General features: G+C 46.9%; 1 protein-coding gene across 3 annotated transcripts in view; it reads right to left on the bottom strand.

Annotated features, from left to right (window-relative positions):
• Positions 1-15629, bottom strand: part of LOC115476928 (IgGFc-binding protein-like) — a 920282-nt gene that overhangs the window by 15328 nt on the left and 889325 nt on the right. The window lies entirely within an intron of this gene.

Raw genomic sequence — 15629 nt, 5'->3', positions numbered from 1 at the left:
CACCAAGTGCCCAGACTCTAAAGGAACTTTTTTTAGAGTGTATGCCTCAGGAGGACCTAGCACAGAAGCCTGCTGGTTCAAGTGTCCACACCTAAGCGAGCCTGCCCTGGGGAAGGAGCTGCCTAGCCTAAGCCTTGAGCCCTGTGAGTGCCTGCAGTTAAGGGCCTGCCTCTAGGAGGTTTAATTTAGCAGTCCATCAGTTTGAATAGAGGGTGTATAACAAAATAAAAGAAAAGGAGTCATGTTTTGGGAGGGCCAGATAGGAATTTCCCTTGCTTATCTTTTTATTTGAATTTACTTAGCCCACAAGGTCCCTTTCAACAGAAAATACTGATTGAGGTTAGCACATACACCGAGCACAGGGAGTCAGGATTTTCATTTTTTGAGTTCTTTGAGTCAGAGCAGTAGGTATCCTGGAGTTCCTGAGCCAGTGAGCTGACCTCGCCAACCTAGGAGACATGGATGTGGAGAAAGGTACCCAACGCAAGAGAGCAGTGATGCTAGCGAAGATTTGATACACCGGTAACATTATTGTGTGCACACAAATTGAAAAAATATATTTATATATATCAGATCTGAGTACAATAATTGAGGTTGGGTACATGTTTGGGATGTTTTATGTTATTGCGGAAGTGGGGTCGGGGTCTTTGTAACTGTAATTGTAGTTTTGAACATCTTATTATTGCCTTTGTAACTTATCACAAAGTATTTAACACCTTGCACTATTTTTATTTAATACTAGCAAACTTTACCAATTGGTACCAACATTAAGGAACATAACCAAGTGTTTCTGTTTACTTTACCATTTAATAAAATATTTAATAGTTTTCTTGTCAAATCCCTTGGTTGCGTGGAATTTATTTGGGAAACCCTACTTGAAACTGTGACTTTCCTATATATTTATTTCTTTAATTATTGTAACTACCCGCTACACGATTAGGGGGTTTACACAGGCCAAATATATTCTGTGTATTAAAAAAGGAGGACGGATGACCAAACGACAGCCAGCATGGTTAAAAAGTGAGGTGAAGGAAGCTATTAGAGCTATTAGAGCTATAAACAATGCTATATCATAATGAAAGGTTTCATTTAAATGCTCCCTTAAAGGATTTAAATGCTTACTATTGGGAAATGCATTAGCATGCTAAAAGGCTTCCAAATAATGCTTTGATTAATCCCTAAAAGGATTCAAATGCTTTTATTTGTTTAGTAATATTGTAGCAGGCTGAAAGACTTCCTCTAAAAGCTTTAATGATATATCTGCTCAACAACGCTGTAGCATGTTGAAGGACTTCCTTAAATGCTCTAAACGCTTAAATGCTGCCTTTTAATGCTCTAAATGCTCTAAAATGCATTAAATACCATCTACATAACTCACAAGATTAATACTTTAAAACAACAGCATTACGGTTTAATAACCGAGTCCCCTAACGCCTCAGACACACATATTAATACACAAACTAACACTGATATGAACCCCAGCAAACTATTCCTAATCACCTACTGTCTCTCCCTAACCTACTACTCATTCACAACCCCCAATATAGATGACACAACTCCCACAACACACAAACTACTCACAAACAATACACAATATGCATATTCAAAAAATTAAACAATGGCAAGGAAAACCTGCTAGCCATGATCACCATTAACAGAAAGAAATGAAAGGACGCAACAAACTTACACATCAAGAAGACAGACAGCTGATAAAAATTAACACCACCACAAACTCAACTGAACACCACCACCAACAAATACAAATAGGATACATCAATGCCAGATCGGCAGTCAATAAAACCACGATACTAACAGACTGGATCACAACTGACCATCTTGACTTCCTACTAATCAACGAAACTTGGATCCATGACCCCAAAGATCCAATAATACTAGAGCTCTGCCCTCCAGGATACAAAATTACCCACTGGACAAGAGAAGGAAAAAGAGGAGGAGGAATAGCAATAATCTATAAATCTCAATTCACACTCACAACAACAGCAGAGTCTATTCTTCCCCAACTCGAAATAGCCTTAGTCAGCCTCAGTCAACCACCCCAACCTACGTGATCACCTAAACCTAATCTTATTCTACAGACCCCCGGGCAATTGGCAAGACTCACAAACACACTTTCTGGACTTTATATCAAACACCTGTGTTACCACCCAGAACCTCCTCATAGCAGGAGACATCAATCTTCACCTGGAGGATAATAACTCAAGCAATGTATGCAAATGCAAAGACTTCCTACAACTATGGGAACTCCGTTGGCCAAACACACAACCCACCCATAACAAAGGACATACACTAGACACATCACCCACAAATTCTCACCAGAACCAAATATAACACTAATTGACACAAAATGGACAGCCAGGCCATGGTCCGACCACTACAGTGCAAACCTCTCCCTCCACTGGAGAACAAAAAAGACACAACAAAAACAAAAACAACAAACATATACTACGAGAGGCAAAATAGACCGACTAACATTCTGGCAACAATTCTACACTGACGAATGGACAATACCTACAGACTCACCCCAATTTCTCCAAGATTGGGAGAACAGATGCAGAATAACACTAGACAACATAGCACCACTTCAAACCAGAACCTCACATAGAAAAAAACTCAATACCATGGTTTAACGAAGAATTGAAAGAACTAAAAACAAGTCAGAAGATTGGAAAGAGCATGGAGCAAGAAAAAAGATGAAAACACACACAAAGACTGGAAACAACTACAAAGAAAATGCAAATACACAATCAGATAAGCTAAAAGGACCTATTACAAAACCAAAATAGGACCAAACTACAAGGATACACACAAACTCTTCTCACTCGTAAACAATCTTCTAAATACTACCAAGGTCACCTCCAACAACGCAGATACCCCATCAGCAACCAACCTTGCAAACTACTTCAATGAAAAAATCATAAAACTCCGACTCATGATACCCACTAACACAACGGACTACCCAAATCCCGGAGAATACCCAGCAGATCGATCATGGACCGATTTTGACACGCTCTCATCAAAAGAAATCTCATATTGGCTAGGAAAATACGCCAAATCGCAATGCAAATTAGACATCTGCCCTAACAGTCTAATAAGATCAGCACCCAAACAATTCAAAACTGACATCACGAACCACATAAATTACAGGCTTCAAAATGGACTCTTTCCAACAGATAAAGGAAACATCCTACTCACTCCACTACAGAAAGATGTTAAAAAAAGCACAATGAACCTAACCAACTATCGACCAGTAGCATCCATTCCACTCATGTCCAAACTCATGGAAGGCATAGTGACGAAACAATTTACTGAATACCTAAACAAACACTCAATTCTGCACGAGTCCCAATCAGGATTCTGGACAAATCATAGCACTGAAACTGTACTAGTGTCCGCAATGAACTCATTCAAACAAACAATTGCGACTAGTAACAACATCCTTCTCTTGCAATTCGACATGTCCAGTGCCTTTGATATGGTTAACCATGATATACTAATACATATACTAGAATACGTCGGAGTAGAATGCACTGTTCTCAAATGGTTCAAAGGATTCCTGACCACAAGATCATACCAAGTAACAACGAACGTAGACAGATCACCACCATGGATACCTGAGTGTGGAGTCCCCCAGGGATCCCCTCTCTCACCAACATTATTCAACCTAATGATGATACCTCTAGCCAAGCTACTAGCCAATCAAAACCTCAACCCCTACATTTATGCAGATGATGTCACAATCTACATCCCACTCAAACAGGATCTAAATGAAATCACCAACGAAATAAACCAAAGCCTCCAAATAATGCACACCTGGGCAGATGCATTCCAAATAAAATTTAAAGCAGAAAAAACACAATGTCTTGTACTCACCTCACAACATAACACAAAACCTCACGCTTTGACACCCACGTGAAAAACACGACAAAAAAGATGTTCTACATACACCATGTGGAAACTTAAAAGAGTAAAACCATTCTTCCCGAGATACATCTTCCGTACCCTGGTACAGTCAATGGTAATAAGTCATCTGGACTACTGCAATGCACTGTACGCCGGGTGCAAAGAACAGACAATCAAAAAACTCCAAACTGCCCAGAATACGGCCGCCAGACTCATATTTAGAAAAACTAAATATGAAAGTGCAAAACCACTAAGAGAGAAACTTCACTGGCTCCCACTTAAGGAACGCATTGCATTCAAGATCTGCACGATTGTACACAAAATCATTCATGCAGACGCCCCAATCTACATGCTAAACTTCGTGGACCTACCTCCCATAAACGCCACAAGATCATCTCCCAAATTTCCCAACCTGCACTACCCCAGCTGCAAAGGACTGAAGTACAAATTGATGCATGTCACTACCGTCTCGTACATGAGCACGCAGTTATGGAATGCATTACCCACAGACTTGAAAGCAATCAACGAAACAACTATCTTTCGAAAATCTCTGAAAACATTCCTCTTCAACAAGGCCTACAATGAGAACCTATAACCTCTCTAAGTCACCTCACCAACCCACTCAATTATAAATGCCCACCTTCTATAACTATCCTAATCACTCCCTTCTTTCTTCCCTTCCTTGACTAACTGTATCTGATATCCTAATATGACAATGTCAATAAATCTATGTAAGCCACATTGAGCCTGCAAATAGGTGAGGGAATGTGGAATACAAATGCAATAAATAATAATAATAATAATAAAAGAAAATCCTTCAGAAAATGGAAGACTACTACTACTACTACTACTTAACATTTCTAGAGCGCTACTAGGGTTACGCAGCGCTGTACAAATTAACAAATAAGGACGGTCCCTGCTCAGAAGAGCTTACAATCTAAAGGACGAAATGTCAAGTTGGGGTAGTTGAGATTTCCTGAGAAGAGATGTAGTGATTAGGTGCCGAAGGCGACATTGAAGAGGTGGGCTTTGAGCAATGATTTGAAGATGGGTAGGGAGGGGGCCCGGCGTATGGGCTTGGAGTGTTTTGGAGTTTGTTCCAAGCATGGGGTGAGGCGAAGCAGAAAGGGCGAAGCCTAGAGTTGGCGGTGGTGGAGAAGGGTACTGATAGGAGGGATTTGTCTTGAGAGCAGAGGTTACAGGTAGGGACGTAAGGGGAGATGAGGGTAGAGAGGTAAGGAGGGGCTGCAGATCGAGTGCATTTGTAGGTGAGTAGGAGAAGCTTGAACTGTATGTGGTATCTGATCGGAAGCCAGTGAAGTGACTTGAGGAGAGGGGTGATATGAGTATATCGGTTAAGGCGGAAGATAAGACGTGCGACAGAGTTCTGAATGGACTGAAGTGGGGATAGATGGCTAAGTGGGAGGCCGGTGAGGAGTAGGTTGCAATAGTCAAGGCGAGAGGTAATGAGAGAGTGGATGAGAGTTCGGGTGGTGTGCTCGGAGAGGAAGGGGCGAATTTTGCTAATGTTATAGAGGAAGAAGTGACAGGTCTTGGCTATCTGCTGGATATGCACAGAGAAGGAGAGGGAGGAGTCGAAGATGACACCGAGGTTGTGGACAGATGAGACGGGGACGATGAGGGTGTTATCAACTGAGATAGAGAGTAAAGGGAGAAGAGAACTGGGTTTGGGTTGGAAAACAATAAGTTCAGTCTTGGCCATGTTCAGTTTCAGGTGGCGGTTGGACATCCAGGCAGCAATGTCGGATAAGCAGGCCGATACCTTGGCCTGGGTTTCCGCAGTGATTTCTGGTGTGGAGAGATAAAGCTGGGTGTCGTCAGCATAAAGATGATAGTGGAAACCATGAGAAGAGATCAGGGAGCCTAAGGAAGAGGTGTAGATTGAAAAAAGAAGGGGCCCAAGGCCAGATCCCTGAGGAACTCCAACAGAGAGGGGGGTAGGGGAGGAGGACGAACCATGAGAGTGTACTCTGAAGGTACGATGGGAGAGATAAGAGAAGAACCAGGAGAGGACAGAGCCCTGGAACCCAAAGGAAGACAGTGTGTCAAGAAGTAGGTTGTGATTGACAGTGTCAAAAGCGGCGGATAGGTCGAGGAGGATGAGGATGGAGTAGTGACCTTTGGATTTGGCGAGGAACAGGTCATTGCAGACCTTAGATAGTGCCATTTCTGTCGAGTGTAGGGGTGAAAGCCGGATTGAAGTGGATCGAGGATGGCATGAGTGGAGAGAAAATCAATGCAGCGGCTGTGAATGGCGCGTTCAAGTATTTTGGAGAGGAAGGGTAGGAGGGAAATGGGGCGGTAGTTGGAGGGACAGGTAGGGTCAAGTGATGGTTTTTTGAGGAGTGGTGTGACCACAGCATGCTTGAAGGTGTCCGGGACTGTTGCAGTGGAGAGAGAGAGGTTGAGGATATGATAGATGGTGGGGGTGATAGTAGGAGTGATGGTGTTAAGTAAGTTGGTGGGGATGGGGTCTGAGGGACAGGTGGTGGATTTCGAGGAGGAGAGGAGATGGGCGGTTTCCTCTTAGGTGATAGCAGGAAAAGAGGAGAAGTAGGTCTGGGTAGGTTGGTTGAGAGAGTGGGTTATAGGATGAAGAGGAGGAGAAGGGACTGGTGGTTTAGAGGCGGGGATTGTGCTGGGCAGACTTATACGGTCTGTGCCAGAGCCAGTGGTGGGAGGCGGGACTGGTGGTTGGGAGGCGGGGATAGTGCTGGGCAGACTTATACGGTCTGTGCCCTGAAGAGGACAGGTACAAATCAAGGTATACACAAAAAGTAGCACATTTGAGTTTATCTTGTTGGGCAGACTGGATGGACCGTGCAGGTCTTTGTCTGCCGTCATCTACTATGTATGTTTGGTGGTGAATTCGAGGTTGATCTTCTGGACCTTGTCACGGAAGTAGTCGGCCAGAGATCGGGGAGAGAGTGAGGGGGGGTGGGAGCGGAGGGCACTTTGAGGAGGGAGTTGAGGGTGGCGAAGAGACGACGTGGGTTAGAGCTGAGGGAATTAGTCAGTTGGGTGTAATAGTCCTGTTTAGCGAGGAATAGGGAGGATTGGAAGGAGGATAGCATGAATTTGAAGTGAATGAAGTCAGTATGGGCGCGAGATTTCCTCCAGAGGCGTTCAGCCGAACGGGCGCAGGAGCGAAGGTATCGGGTACAAGGGGTCAGCCAGGGCTGGGGATTGGTACGCCTTGTGGGACGGGAGATGGACGGTGCAAGGGTGTCTAGAGCAGAGGAGAGAGTAGCATTGTAAGTGGAGACAGCTTTGTCAACAGATTTGGAGGACATGATGGAAGGGAGGAGATCAGAGATACTAGAGGATAAGGTGGGGGGGGGTCAACAGCCTGGAGATTTCTGGACGTAGTAGTTAGTGTTGGGCGAGATTGAGGGGGAGGGTGCTGAAGTGTGAATGTGATTAGGTGATGGTCAGAGATAGGAAGAGCTGAAACGCAGAAATTGGAGGGTGAGCAAGTAGAAGAGAGGATGAGATCAAGACAGTGGCCAGATTTGTGAGTAGGGGTGGTGGGGCTCAGTTGGAGGTTGAAGGAGGAGGTAAGAGTGAGGAACTGAGAAACATATGAGTCGGATGGGTTATCAGTGTGAATGTTGAAGTCACCAAGAATGAGGGATGGGGATGAGGGCTCAAGAAAAATGGAGAGCCAGGCATCGAAGTCAGGAAGGAAGGAAGGGAGGGATTTATCAGGGGGGGCGGTAAATGACTGCAACTCTGAGTGGCAGTGGGTGGAATAGACGGATGGAGTGAACTTCAAGGGATGAGAAGCAGTGAGATTGAGGTAGGTGGAGAGGTTGAAAACTGCAGGAAGGCGAAAGTAGTAGCCTGACGCCGCCACCGCGGCCAACTGGGCGGGGCAAATGGGAGAAAAGATAACCTCCGTGGCATAGAGCTGCGATTGAGGCAGAGTTGTCAGGGGTGAGCCAGGTTTCAGTTAGGGCGAGCAGTTGAAGGGAATGGGAGATGAAGAGATCGTGGGTGAAGGGAAGTTTGTTGCAGATCGAGTGGGCGTTCCACAGGGCGCACGAGAAGGGGAGGGAAGAGGGGGGGAGGAGGGGAATAGAGATGAGATTGGAGATCTCGCGGGAACATTTGCATGGATGAGATGAGGGCGAGGACAGGTGTGGGGGACCTGGGTTGGGATTGATGTCACCCGCGGATAGCAGGAGAAGGAACAAGAGAGTGCGGAGAAGGGTGGGTGAGGAAGGGCGACGAAGACGACGAAGACGGGATGCGCTTAGGAGGAAAGGGGAAGGGTTCATGGCAGGAAGGAGGTGTTGAAGGTTGAGAGCTAGGAAGGAGGAGGACGACAGTAGGGATGGTGAGGTGGTGGGGGACAGGGGTAGGTAGGGTATTGCAGTAGTGAGCAGGACGGAAGAGGACAGGGATGGGTAGTGAGATCGTGTGGTATACAGCGGTGGGAGGGGGAAAAGATTAGGGAGGGACAGGGCAAGGAATAGGATATGAATGGGGGCCATGAGTAGTGACTGAGGTGTTCACAGGGCAGGTAGGTGGACTGGGAGACAGGCAGGTGAGGGTGAGCAGTTGGGTAGGGGAGTGATGAGTTGGTAGGAAGATGGGCTGGGAGGCAGGCAGGTTTCAGGGTGGGTGGTAGTCAGTCAGGTGATTGGCTAATAGGCAGGTTGAGTGGCAGGAGCAGGTGGATTGGGCAGCAGGCAGGCAGGAGCAGGTGAGTGCGGTGAAGAGCACAGCAGCAGTACTGGAACAAGCTGGAATGGTTTGAAGCAGGAGCTGGTGGACTAGAACAAGCTGAAGCAGACAGACTGGAACAGGCTGGAACAAGCTGAAGCAGACGGACTGGAACAGGCTGAATCAGGCAGTCTGGAGCAAGCTGGCTGGAGCAGAAGGCCTGGAGTAAGCAGGGAGAAGCTGGATCAGGCGGACTGGAACAAGCTGGAGCAGAATGACTGGAGCAAGCAGGGAGAAGCTGGATCAAGCGGACTGGAACAGGTTGGAGCAGATGGACTGGAGCAAGCAGGGAGAGCAGGATCGGGCGGACTGGAACAAGCTGGATCAGGCGGACTGGAACAAGCAGGAAGAAGCTGGAACAGGCGGACTGGAGCAAGGAGGAAGAAGCTGGATCAGGCGGACTGGAGCAAGCAGGAAGAAGCTGGATCAGGCAGACTGGAGCAAGCAGGATGGACTGGAGCAAGCAGGGAGAGCAGGATCGGGCGGACTGGAACAAGCTGGATCAGGCGGACTGGAACAAGCAGGAAGAAGCTGGATCAGGCGGACTGGAGCAAGCAGGGAGAAGCTGGATCAGGCAGACTGGAACAAGCAGGGAGAAGACGGATCAGGCGGACTGGAGCAAGCAGAAAGAAGCTGGATCAGGCGGACTGGAACAAACAGGAAGAAGCTGGATCAGGCGGACTGGAACAAGCGGGCAGGAGCCGGATCAGGCGGACTGGAACAAGCAGGGAGAGCCGGATCAGGTGGACTTGAACAAGCAGGAAGAAGCTGGATCAGGCGGACTGGTGCAACAGGGAGAAACTGGATTGGGTGGCTGGAAGAGATGGACTGGACAGGCAGGGAAAAGCCGGGTTGGCAGACTGGAACAGGCCAGTGCCAGTGGAACTCTGCCTCACCTCGGCCTCTGTCCCTGCCCCCGTCGGCCCGGTCGCATAGGTCGCTGGATGGGCGGGCTGGAACAAGCTGGGGTTGATGGACTCTGCCTCCTCTCGGCCTCCTCTTAGCTCCTGTCCCGCTCCTGTCGGCCCGGTCACACAAGTCGCACCCCGACACCACCGCAGGATGGATCCCGGTCCCGTGGTCCGCGATCCGTGCCCAGGCCGTTCCGGCAGGGAGCACGGCTGCAGCGCACAGGACCTCGGGGCACGACCAGTGCAGCAGACGCGGGCCGCCGGATGGGCGACGGCGAAGGGGATAGGCCGCAGCCACGTGGCAGCAGACAGCCAGGATCAGCCCCGGGCTGCCTGCCCGCTCACCCGTGCTGGATCGACAGGCATGGGGAAGGGTTAGTGAGGGGGATCGGTGGGGAGCCTTGCCCGAGCATCCGGTGTAGCCACACGGCTCAGGACTCCCGCCGCAACTTGGCTGGTTGACCGACCGCGGTACTGCCACGAGGCGCTCAGTCTGGCCACCGGCACCGCCGAGAGTCAGCTGAGCTCGGCCGCGGACCACCGCTGGTCATCCGAATCCTCCAGTGGGACGGTTTGCCTCGCGCGATTCGATAACAGCCAATTCCTGGCTGTTGGGGTCATCGGTGTCTACGGAGCTAGTAGCTCCGTGACCTAACAGGTAGCGGCCTGTTTATAACTGCTGTTTCTACTAGCTACAATAATATCTTATGCTGTGGTGATATAAATATCATGAAATAAAAAATTATATATCTACATATAGGAAGCCCCTTATTTCTAGTAATCTTTTGCTATTGTTTCGGGGAAGCGAAAATGGTGGCAATCTCCACCTACTGGCTTCAGCCCATATAATGGGCTAGATAGGGTCTGTGAATTTTGCTTGTAGAGCCTTCCCTATCTGTTTTAGAGCTGAGCCCGGAGAAAAGGGGTATCAGGGGAAGACAAGGCAGGCTTGGCTTCTGCTGGTCCAAAGGCTAGTTTTTGCCAAAAGCTGAATGGGGCCAGTGCAAATAAAGTAGGGTGCATGCCAAGTATACTTGGTAAAAACACGGTTTCTGTGCACAACTTTTGCACATTTTAACAACCAATTCCCTCTTCTAACACTGTTGTTGGAAGAGGGATCCAACTGAAAATAATAGGAAACAGGATAAGGAATGTCAAGTCAAATGCAAAGCGCTGATAAGGAAGGCAAAGAGGGAATTTTAAAAAAAGATTGCGTTCGAGGCAAAAAAACATAGCAAAATTTTTTTTAAGGTATATTAAAAGCAGGAAGCCGACAAAAGAATCGGTTGGACTGCTAGATGACCGAGGGGAGAGTTTAAAAAGGTTTGGACGGCTTCCTAAAGGAAAAGTCCATAGACCATTATTAAATTGGACTTGGGGAAAATCCACTGTTTTATTTCTGGGATAAGCAGCATAAAATGTTTTGTACTTTTTTGGAATCTTGCCAGGTATTTGTGATCTGGATTGGCCACTTTTGGAAACAGTATGGCAATACTTATGTACTTGTACTTCGTTACTAAGTGCAAATGTATAGCTTACTTGTAATGAGTTACAAGTACAAAGTATGACAAAAAAATGTAACTTGTTACAAGTAAAATTACTGCCAATTGTACTTAAGTACTGTAATAAAATACATGTACTTCATTACTATCCATCTCTGATTTGGTAATTTTACTATTATACTGTTACTACAATGTACATTGTCTTTATCAAACTATACATGTTGTATACTGCCTTGATTTAAATCTCTTCAAAAAGGCAGATAGTGCATTTCAAATCAGTCAATAAATAAATAAATCTACATCAAATCTACATATTCTATACTTGGACATCTTTCTCATTATCCTTCCAGGAATTGTTAGTAGACCAGATACAAGAAGTATTCTTATTTTATAAAGGTTTTTCTGGCTGCATTAAATGCAGAAAGGGAACTTTTATGAAATTGCCTGGCATTACATATGTGTATAAGTATTCATTATGACAAGACAGGGCATATTCAAATGTATGACATATGTATGCACTACCAGTGATATAGTGTACAGTAGGGACAGAGTTGGGATGTGCATGTCTATTTTATAAAACATATGAGTATACGTGTAAAGAGTAGAGCTGCAGTTAATTGCACTTAACTCTGTGATTAATGCATTAATTAGTAACCACAATTGAAAAAAAATGAATTATGTTAAAGTTTCTCCTGCTGCCTTCAAACATCTCTTCTGCTCTCTTCCACTTCTAAACCTCAGCATGATCTAGCATCTTTCTTCCCACCTGCAATTGAACATTACCCCTCCCCCAGCCAGTCTACCTTAAAGCAGGGGCGTATCTGAACTGCGGCGGTAGGGGGGGCCAGGGCCAGAGTGAGGGGGCACATTATAGCCACCCCCCCGCCGCCGCCGCCATTGCCGATCCCCCTCCCCCCAGCCGCTGCCATTGCCAACCCTCCCCCTCCGTTGCTCGCCTACCTTCGCTGGCGGGGGACCCCAACCCCCGCCAGCCGAGGTCCGCGTCCTCCTGCCGCTGCCGGCTGCCTTTAAAGAATTCCGTCAGCTGGCGGGGCACCCCCAACCCCCGCCAGTCAAGCCGAGGTCCTTTCATTTTTCCACTGAAGCTGGCGCCGACGAAAGTTTCTTTTGAGTCTGACGTCGCTGCACGTTGTACGTGCAGGACGTCAGACTCAGAAACAGCTTCATTCTGTTTCTGAGTCTGAAGTCCTGCACGTACAACGTGCAGCGACGTCAGACTCAAAAGAAACTTTCGTCGGCGCCAGCTTCAGTGGAAAAATGAAAGTACCTCGGCTTGGCTGGCGGGGGTTGGGGGTCCCCCGCCAGCTGACGGAATTCTTTAAAGGCAGCCGGCAGCGGCAGGAGAACGCGGACCTCGGCTGGCGGGGGTTGGGGTCCCCCGCCAGCGAAGGTAGGCGAGCAACGGAGGGGGAGGGTTGGCAGCGGTAGGGGGGTCCAGGGCGAAATCTGCGGGGGCCCAGGCCCCTGAGGCCCCATGCAGATACGCCCCTGCCTTAAAGGTGGTCTTCTGTTTGTACCAGGCAGTGGCAGTGTTGCACATACATTGCCTGAGGCCTGGTCTGAAGCTTTCCTTCCCAAGCAGAAACAGAAAAAGAAAAAGATGTCAGAGGTGGTAGGACAGATCAGAGGGAAAACTTAGACCATGGTTGGTGTAGCTGCAGATGTAAAAATGATAGGTGCCCCAATGGCATTTTATGCAAGTTTCTATAACAGTACATATTTATTTATTTATTTATTTATTTTATTTAGATTTTGTTCACACCTTTTTCAGTAGTAGCTCAAGGTGAGTTACATTCAGGTACTCTGGATATTTCTTTGTCCCAGGAGGGCTCACAATCTAAGTTTGTATCTGAGGCAATGGAGGGTTAAGTGACTTGCCCAAGATCACAATGGGCAGCAGCAGTGGCGTACCTAGGGTAGTTGACACCCGGGGCCGGTCATTTTTTAACACCCCCCTCCAAAATCCAGTACTAGGCATACCGAGAATACAAAACACTCAGGACCTATAGAGCAATTCTACCATACCATAAGCTGTCATTTCTACGAGTCACACAAGGAAAAGGAAAGCATCTTAAACACTACAGTGAGCCCTAGAACATCAATTCACCTATTGTAAAATGAAACCAGACAGAATAGTACAGATGGTCAATCCTGCACAGGCAATGCCAACTGAAAGCCATGTCTTTTTCACAAACACAGATACACCCCAATCCACTATAGAATAAGTAATCATAAACTTTCTATTTAGACAAAAATTAAACTGAACCCCCAAGATGCCACACTGCATACAATGCAACACCACAGAAACAGAAAATGTCCCCTAGTACTGTGCAAAATATAAAGACAGCAGATGTAAATTTGAAAAAAAACTAACAAATATCAATCACCACTTTACAAATTAATAAATAGAACTAAAACAAATATAGAAAATAAAATAATACCATTTTATTGGACTAATGCATTTAGCTTTCAGAGGCCAAAACCTTCTTCCTCAGATCAATACAGTATAGTGCTGTTACAGTGTCCTATCCTGACCTGAGGAAGGGGGTTTTGCTCTCCGAAAGTTAGTCAAAATTTATTAAAATTAGTCCAATAAAAAGATTACCTTATTTACATGTTCTATTATAAACATTTATTAACACAGCTACAATACTACTTTATCCTAAAGCAAAAAAAAAAAAAAAATATGTATTTTATTTACAGTTTGTTGTCTCTTGCTTCTGCTTTCCTCATCTTCTTTTCACTGTCTTCCTTCCATCCAGCATCTGTCTTCATTCTTTCCCTGCCATCCAGTGTCTGCCCTCTCTGCTGTCCCTTCCATCCAATGTCTGCCCTCTCTCCCTGCCCCTTCCATGCACATCTGCCCTCTATCCCTCCCCCTTCCATTCACAATCTGCCCTTTCTATCTCTTCCATCCACTGTCTGCTCTCTCTCTGCTCCTTCAATTCACCATTTGCCGTCCATCTCCCCCCCATCCATCCATTCATCCATCCATCCATCCATCCATTCATCCATCCAAGATCTGTCCCCTCTCTCTCTCTGCCCCTTTTTTCAGCCCCTAGTTCCAGCCCCCCTTATCCCACCTGCCCCTAGTTCTAGCCCCAGCCCACATCTCCCACCTGCCCCCCCTTTTCAGCCCCCAGTTTCAGCTCCACTCCATCTGAGAAGCCCCCACCCCCTTCTCCCATCTGAGAAGCCCCCTCTCCACTCCCCTTCTCCCATCTGAAACCCCCCCTCTCCCATCTGAGCCCCTGAACCGACCACCAGCTTTGTCCAGAGAGGACAGCCCTCGTCCCCTGCCACCACTCTGCCTTTAAAGAAAAAGCTGTGAAGCAGCGTGGCAGGCAGCGCCTTGCGTCTGCCCTACTTTTAAACAAAGTAAATCTCCATTCTCCTTGTCGTCGTTAGGCCTTCACTCACTGGGTCCCGCCCTCGCGGAAATAGGAAGTTACCTCAGAGGAGGGCGGGACCCAGTAAGTAAAGGCCCAACGACAACGAGGAGAATGGAGATTTACTTCATTTACAAGCAGGGCAGACGCGAGGCGCTGCCTGCTACGCCACTTCACACCTTTTTCTTTAAAGGTAGGTGGCAGGAGATGAGGGCTGACTGCAGCGCCAGCGGAGCACCCCCCACCCACTGACACCTGGGGCGGACCGCCCCCACCGCCCCGCCCTTGGTACGCCACTGAGCAGCAGTGGGATTTAAACCAGTCACCTCTGGATTGCAAGAGCATTGCTCTAACCACTAGGCCACTCCTCCACTCCTCCACATAGGCACCCAAGTGCCATTATAGAATAGTCTCCTACTGTCCATTCTGCGAGTGTCTAAATGGAGGTGTCCTGTAGTAGAATAACCTCCCCCTCTCCATAAGGTACATGGACAATTTTGTAGCCTAGTGGACTTTGATCCTGGGGAACTAAATTTGATTCGATTTCCATGGAAGCTCCTTGTGACTCTGGGCAAGTCACTTAACCCTCCATTTCCCCAGGTACAAATAAGTACAGACCTTTATGTAAGGAGAGTAAATAAAAGCAAGAGAAAAAGGAAACCGATATGGTTCTCAAAGCAAGTGGCTGAGAAAATAAATATTAAAGAGTTAGCGTTCCAGAAATATAGAAAATCTCAAGAGGAGGAACACGGGGAGGAATACCGGATGAAACTGAAAGAAGCCAAGAGAGAGGTACGTCTGGCGAAGGCGCAAGCGGAAGAACAAATGGCTAGAAATGTAAGGAGGGGAGACAAAAACTTCTTCAGGTATATTAGTGAAAGGAGAAAGACTATAAAGGGAATTGTGAAACTAAAAGATACAACGAAACGCTATGTAGAAAATGATGAAGAAAAAGCCAATTTGCTAAATAGATACTTTTATTCTGTTTTCACTGAAGAAAATCCTGGGGAAGGACCGAGAGGGACTGGCAAAAGTACACCTGAGAACCAGGTGGATAGAGCACCGTTCACGGAAGAGAGTGTGTATCAACAACTTGGAAAGCTAAAGGTGGACAAAGCCATGGGACCGGACGGGAT

Source organism: Microcaecilia unicolor, chromosome 8 (assembly GCF_901765095.1).
Source record: "Microcaecilia unicolor chromosome 8, aMicUni1.1, whole genome shotgun sequence".
NCBI lineage: Eukaryota > Metazoa > Chordata > Amphibia > Gymnophiona > Siphonopidae > Microcaecilia > Microcaecilia unicolor.
Note: the sequence above shows the minus strand (reverse complement) of the source record. Positions and strands in the feature narration are given on the sequence as shown.